Below are 7,791 nucleotides of genomic sequence, written 5' to 3'. Positions count from 1 at the left end.
GGCGGGGCGGGCTGACGGGCAGCTCACCCGGTGGGGGCGGGGAGGGGGCAGAGAAGGAGCGAGGCGGGGCGGCCTACGGGCAGCTCACCCGGTGGCGCCAGCGCCGGCGGCGCGCGGCCGCTGGTCCGAGCTCAGGTCCGCTGCCATGGCGCGATCGCGGTCGCTCATGAGCCCGGCGTCCAGCAGCGCGGCCAGCGCTTGCGGCAGCAGCAGCGGCCCTGCCCGCAGCCCGAGCCAGTCGAGCGCCCGCACCGCGCCGACCCGCAGCCGCGCCACCTGCCGACGCCGGCTGGGGTGTTATCACGGGCACACTGGGGGAGCACGGCGCACGGGGACTCGTGTGAACACACAGCAGCTGAGACAGACGCCTGCGTGACTTGCCTGACCGGTGATCACCGGCTTGCAGAGTTGTTGCAAAGTTGTTCTCTGCAGAACCATATGCAATGCTGCTTTTATTGGCTTGTAGTTCCATGTTCTCATGAGTGCATTCTTATTCCTTCACAGTTTTGCATTCATTTCAATTCTGTACTACTTTTTTCAGCACATGGTGACGATGCAAAAAAAAAATGCAGCAACCAAGGCACAGGAAACTAGGACTAGAAACAAATGGCAAAAGTTTACATGCAAGTCACGAACATAGTCAATGCCTGTAAGACTGTGGTCTCATCCATCATCAGATCGAATAATGCATAATAACATCATTAAATAACATCAAGACTATCACATAAGATTGGAAATGGGAAAGGCTGACTACCAATGCATCATCCTCAGACATCACATCAAGTCAAACACTGCCAGGCTGCCTGACCTTTTGATGAGACTGCGCCGTGAGCTCAGCTGACTGATCAATGACATCCCCCAAACACGATGCTGACTCGAAATCATTGTATCCGCTGGATACCAGGTGATCGTAAAGAGCCGTATTCTGGAGAGGGGAGACAAGAATATCAGTCAATGGAAGAGTGATAATGTTGGCACTCTTCAAGTGACAACATCAGGTGACAAGCGACATAGAACATCATGCTCACCAAGGCAGCTTTGGAACTTCACTATTTTGTCAACTGTTGCATCTTAACTTGTTCACACGCCAACAGTTTATGCTTCAATCTGCAGAAAAACAGCTTGTACAATAGCATGCATTTTAATCAAACCCACGTACCGTGAAAATCACATCGTCATCTTCATCACCCATGGTACCAGGCAAATGCTGATGGCCTGAGAAAAAGTGAGCCAGTCATGTTATAGGATGCATTTGGTCACATTCTACTTTATCCAAATTCTTCTAGCCAGGGAGACAACAGATCCGCGAGACATTTGGAGTAGGGAAGGCACACAAGAGGGAAGGCCAAAGTTCTCTGCAAATTCTCCACGAGAGTCTTTACGGACGAAGGGAATGAGGCCCTGCCTGTGATGCTTTGCAACTTAAACAGACTGAAAGACGTGAGCACCTCTACCTAGGCAGGGGTAAAGAAACTCGCCTCACTGAAATGGCCCAGAGCCCTGTACCAGACGGTGTACATCCCCCTGGTTTCTTCATAAACTGACAAATGCCCTGGAAGTACACCTCAGCATGATTTTTTTTCAAATTTCATTGGCATCTGGAAGGCTCCCCCAGCAATGGAAGCTGGGTGAGGTAGTCCCGATCTTCAAGAAAGGTAGCTGACAGTCTCCAGCGAGCTAGCATCTAGTCAGCCTTACTGCTGTTCCTTCCAAAGAGATTGAATCCTTTGCCAGAGATGGCGTACTTAAACACTTCTCAGAGACGGATCTCCTTCATGTTCTCCAACGTGGGTTTCCCCCGAAGCATTCCTGCTACACCCGTCTATAAAGGTCATGAAAAAGTGGAGCGCCACGGAAGGGGATCGGGGGCCGGTGGACGTAATGCACACTGACTTCAGCAAACCTTCGACTTGGTACCTCACAACCGACAGCTTGTCGAGCTTCGTGCTTACAGTGTGACAGGCGGTCTACCTGTGTTGAATCAGATCCTTACTAACCAAGGAAATGCACAATGCCGAGGGGACCAGGGCTCGCAGTCTGACTGGACCGACGTCGCAGGGGACCAGGGCTCGCAGTCTGACTGGACCGACGTCGCAGGGGTCCAGGGCTCGCAGTCTGACTGGACCGACGTCGCAGGGGACCAGGGCTCGCAGTCTGACTGGACCGACGTCGCAGGGGACCAGGGCTCGCAGTCTGACTGGACCGACGTCGCAGGGGTCCAGGGCTCGCAGTCTGACTGGACCGACGTCGCAGGGGTCCAGGGCTCGCAGTCTGACTGGACCGACGTCGCAGGGGTCCAGGGCTCGCAGTCTGACTGGACCGACGTCGCAGGGGTCCAGGGCTCGCAGTCTGACTGGACCGACGTCGCAAGCGGCATCTCTCAAGGATTGGTGCTGGGATCGAAGCTGTTTTATCCTTTTCGTTCACGATATACCACATCGAGTGCGAAGCGCGGTTAAGATGTTCGCGGATGACACTACGGTGTACTGCCATGTTCCAAGGTCAATAACTACCTCTCCTCTACCGACCGACCTCGACACCCTGTTCAAGTGGTCGGAGGAGTGGTTGATCCCATTCAACAAGTCAAAATGTAAAGTAATACACATCGGCACCCGTAACCCGAGACCGGTCTTCTTCCTGAACGGCATCGAATCGCAGTCGAGCACACAGAAAAATAGATCGGAATCTTCGTGGACCACATGCCCAAATTGCAATAGACGGCACAGGCGGTTTTAACCCTGGTCGACCACACGCTAGCGGTCATTCGCCAACATCGCCGTTTTCATGCTGCCACTGCTGCAAAGGATCATGGAACACACATTTTTAAGGTGTAGCACCAGCATCTGGGGCTATCTGGCAAACTGGATCAGGTCAGGCTGGAGCGGGTTCAACGACGAGCTACGCATCTTGTCCAAGAATTGAGGTACCAGCCACATTCTGACAGGCTCTGACTCCCCCAGCTGCCTTAACTGTGTGGCTGTCATCACAGGGGAGACATGGCTGCAGTGTTCCAAATGTTTCACAGAGGCACACTTTTCACAAACGTTTCCTACTAGTTAGGTATGAGTTCATGACAAGCAACATTCCCTGGGAGGCAAGAGGACACCAATGGAAGCTAGAAAAACCTCAAGCTGGAGCCCTTGTCCCTTAGAACTCAGCACCTGGATTGTAAATGTTTGGAATGCTTTTTCACCTGCAGTAGTATTGTCAACTGCAGTTGAGCGGCCTAAATCTAGCCCTAGGCGTGGTAACGTTTCAAGAAGTGTGTGGGGGGGGGGCAAGCTCAGGGTGTACTTCAGCAACTTTCTCTGGAAAGCGAGCCCGATGATCCGGGGGTAGGGGGGGGGGGGGAGGGGACGGGTAGTGATGCAGGTTGTTATCGCTTTTTATTCGAATGGCATGGCTACTATGCTAGACATGCATCTGGAGCTGTTCTCACCGTGCACAACATTGCCTGTTCGAATGATCTGTCATTTGGCAAATAAGGCTATCCAGCTTCCTAAGATTATTCGTCCATTTTAACGCCATCTTTCCTGGGGAGGCGAAATTCCACGAGCGGGTAGGCATTTTGGGTCACTGAGGAAGCATCTGCCTCCGCAGTGTAAATGCCAAAATACGGCCTGGATATAGGCTGGTGAGAATACTGAAAGCGGATCGATGGCTCACAGTGCGACAAACTTTTCATCGCCTTCATTTCGCTGACTGTTTTTCAAGAGATAAGACCTGTAGTAGCATTTTAGGCGGAAACCAATTCGGGAGCTTGAAACTACCAGAAACAATGTGATTTAAGTCATACGACTAGAGATTCTCTTCTAAGAACCGATCCACATAATAAGGTCCATCTGTCATATGTTGCTATCTGGGCCCTGCTCCCGTCCGCCGTCGGTGGCCGCTGCCCTGGCCCGCATGTGTCCCGCATGACTGACTGCGAACTGGTCGCATGGCTGCTTTGATGCATACTTTTGGATCAGTGCTACCACTACATGGTATATGAAACATGTGTTAGACACCTGCAACCGCGTCTTTTCTTCAAATTATCTTCCCTTGCGCCACACCATCGCAGAAAAATAGCCTCCGGAAAGCTGTCTGCCTTAGGTATGAAATGACCCAACGGACATTTCATTGCCCATCATGCAACGTATACAACTTGATCTGCTTTTGTGTGTAGGCAGGGGCGTAGCCAGGGCCTTGCCAAGGGGGAACACAAGGTTGACAAAAGCTCATCTCATGGTGATCCAACCTCCCCCCCCCCCAAAAAAAATCCCGGGATATAGCTTACTTGTTAACAAGTGACACAGTTTTCTTCGCTTTATTGTTATTTTTAAGTTGTAACCAGAACAGAAACCAGGAGCTACCGTGGGCTTAATTCTGTTTGTATTTTGAGGTAAAAAAACCGCAGAAATCTGGTGTTGAACGGCTGCATGGAATAAATCACAGGCACTTTTAACTTGCAATGGTTAGTTGACTTTTCTACACCGAGAGAATTCAGAAGCTTTGTCAGAATTTTCTAAGCTGGGTTCTACAGACATTAAGGACATCGCCAAGGTAGATCGAAGATCGATATGTTTGATCCAAATTTGAAGATGAAAATTTGATTGCAGATCGAGTGGTCAACAATGTGCATTAACATGGCCAAGCCATATTTGTCTGAAAACGTTCACCATTCAGACAGAATCCATTAGTGATACAATTTATGTAACAGGTTTCTTAACATACGCGCTCGCAAATCTTAGCAACATAAACCTCCATACCCGGCGTTGCAGTCTCCATAGTCCGCTGAGCGTTCGTCCAGTAGCTAACTCTTAGTTGGGCTCACCGGTGGACGAACATGATGACGCTACTGAAATAATAACCTTTAAACACTTTACTCGACTGGTAATACAAGTCATGTGACATCATTTTCAGCATGCGCACTCGAAAATCTTAGGAACACAAGCCCCGACGTCAGGCGTTGCGGTCCCCGTAGTTCGCGCAGCGTCGGCTTAGCCGCCAACACTAAGTTGTGGCCAACGGATGGACGAAAAAGACGACGCTTCAGAAAAAAAGCATCCTTGAACGCTTCATGACACCAGATCTTACATTTACAGGGCAGTCAAAGCACATGTTTCACATGTGCAATTTTTAGACTGATGAAAAGAGCAGATCAGCCCTTAAAGCACTGCGAGGTGGGGCTGGAATCTGGTGGTTGAACTGGAAGAGTAAAGGTAGAATCTCTATTTTTCATGTTTTTGCAGCTATTTATCTATCCAGAAGACAGATTAACACGGCGCCCGCCGTCTGGTGGCACTTGCAGCGGCCGAAACTTTTCGGTTTTACGGAAGTTGCGACCCAAACCACCTTTGTTCTTGCTCTCGAGGTTGCAGGCAGGCATGCTCAAGCCTTTTGATGTTATTTGTTTCAATAATACATTCGGAAAAAGACAAACATTCTCAGGCAAACATGGCATAACTGCTCATTTTTAAAGCTCATTTAGACCCACCCTATTCAACAATGAGACCTCTAATCTCCTCAACAATAATGACTCCTTATTTCCTCCCAGGCAAGGGGCTTCTTGAGTAGAACACCAGGGGAACACCTTCAACCTTGACCATTTCAGGTCAAGGGCTGAAGGGCCAATCTGTCCCATTGTGAAGCGTCTTTTGGCTACCATTCTGTTGACATGGAGTGGGATCTCTTGGTCTATGAGGAGGCCATTAGAAGGATATATCATATCACACTGTTCCCATCCCTGACACTGGAGGCCTTCTGACCCGCGCAGTTAGCCCCAGATCAACACAGGAACCCTCATTGACCTGACAACATCCCTGATCACTGCAGGCCATCCAATAATTGTAACAGACTCCAGTTCTGTGTTTTTCTGTGTTCCTCATAGATATGAAGTTCTCCCTGACCATAGACTGTGAATGAAATCAGGTTCCTAACTTGTATTAACATGGCTAACCCATGCTCATCTAAAAATGCTCAAGATCCTGTCAAAACTGATCACTGACAGAAAACTGTGCAATGTGGTCTTGACACGCCACTCGCGAGTCAAAGTAACAACAGCCTCGACGCCCAGCGCTGCAGTCTCCAGGCCTTGCCGCATGGGCTGTACGGCTGTAACACCATGCGATGGCTTATGAGCAAACAAAAAAGATAATGCATGTAAAGGGATATGGGTGGTGAACCAGGTAAATTGTCATGAATGTTTCATGAGTGAGCAAAAGTAAGCCAAATGCAACCTTAATCTGAAAAGTGGGGTGGGGGGCAGTTAACATTGCTGCCCCCCCCCCCCCCCCATGGACCCCCTGTTCCTACACCCATGAATTTAACCTTCAACTCACACTGATACCATGCACAATATTCCAATGCAAACACATTCCTTAAATGAGATTGTCCAGTTACAAGAACAGGAGGTCAAGGATATTGAGATGGACAGTCAAACATCATCTTTAGAATTTCTGATCACTATAAGGCAATATAAAATGAATGATTAATGACACAAGATCAATTAAGTTGCTACCCTTGCCAAGCATGCATCAACAGACAGTGGCAGTGCCACATACCTTTAACTGGTGGCAGACATTTCCAGGAGGCCTCCTATATGTGCAATATTCAAGGGAGGAGCACCAGTGGTAGATGCAGTGTCAAATCTATTGTTCTTTAAACTCAAACCCAGACATTTTACCTACCGGCTCAGCCCATTTATCCAGCCTCAAGCTGAGGCACCTGGATGTTGGGTTGGCCACTGCCAGTCTCATGCTGACTGGATGATTTTGGGTAAGGGTAGGGAAACAGGCAGTGAACTGGACCCAGGGGTATAAGCACATGAACAAATATTGACATTCACATGACAGACAAGACCAGATAATGAAACACTTAAAGGTGAAAAAGGGGCTTCCTCACTAACACAAGGTGGATTTCTGATCTGGCAAGAGGTTTCTGGATGATGAAACAGGGTTTCCTCTCCATAAAAGCCTTCTTATGCACTGAGGAGGCTCTAAGTCAGAACAGGATCCTTTCAAGTAGGCATCCCTATCCAGCAATGGACATCATTACCACTTAATAGGATGCCCTGATACCCAGTAGTGGCCTTTTGACAAAAGAGCAGCATTTCAAAATTGGTTGTTGCTCTAGGGGAGCGAAAACAAAATAGTAAAATCACAGCTCATGTCAAGAACAAAATAAGTCTTGCAAGTTTGCATAATATATACAGGCACTGCAGGACCATCCTTTATCAGTAGCTGAAAAACAAATATCTCTCACTAGCTGGTCTCAGAAATTGCCAGACAGCTGAATATCAAGTTGTAATCCTCAGTTTCTAGCTTGCAGCAGCACAGCTAGAAGGAAATGCACATTCTAAATTAAAATGTGTATTTGATCCAGCATGTGTCCTTTCAAATTTGGGGAGGGGCTTTAGAGCAACTTTAGGAGGACTGGAGCCCCCTCCCCAACGACGAAACAGCAAGCTAACCCCTGACGCCACAGACCCCCGCCTCTCACACACCGTACCTGACACCGCCCAACGCCCCCGCGGCTGCTCCAGCAGTGAAAGCCCATCAATACGACGTCATATTTAGACGGTATGTCGACCAGTTGACAAACAGTAGCAAAACCTTGAGCAAAACCCACCTCCCAAAACAATCGCTGGTTGATTCGTCGGGATGGCCTTGATGCGTCAATATCGTGCCATCCGTGTTGATCCGTGTGGTGCGGACCTGTCTGTTGTAGTTGCGATGTTTTCGAGGTGAGGTGATACGATATGCTTAAGAGGCGTCTGTTTTGATTAATTAAGACGTATGATGTCTTAGG

At 48.9% G+C, this 7,791-nt stretch overlaps 1 long non-coding RNA gene across 1 annotated transcript; it reads right to left on the bottom strand.

Moving 5' to 3' along the window:
- Nucleotides 1-208: 208 nt before the first annotated feature.
- Nucleotides 209-7,599, bottom strand: LOC119111837 (uncharacterized). Its single transcript, XR_005095625.1, has 4 exons — nt 7,492-7,599; nt 1,160-1,215; nt 809-925; nt 209-276 (listed from the first exon to the last, which is right to left on the bottom strand). It is a non-coding gene; the product is annotated as an uncharacterized LOC119111837 (long non-coding RNA).
- Nucleotides 7,600-7,791: the final 192 nt, after the last annotated feature.

The sequence above is a fragment of the Pollicipes pollicipes genome, unplaced genomic scaffold (genome assembly GCF_011947565.3).
Source record: "Pollicipes pollicipes isolate AB1234 unplaced genomic scaffold, Ppol_2.1 Scaffold_7261;HRSCAF=8764_pilon_pilon_pilon, whole genome shotgun sequence".
Classification (NCBI taxonomy): domain Eukaryota; kingdom Metazoa; phylum Arthropoda; class Thecostraca; order Pollicipedomorpha; family Pollicipedidae; genus Pollicipes; species Pollicipes pollicipes.
This window is presented reverse-complemented; position numbering and strand designations above follow the sequence as displayed.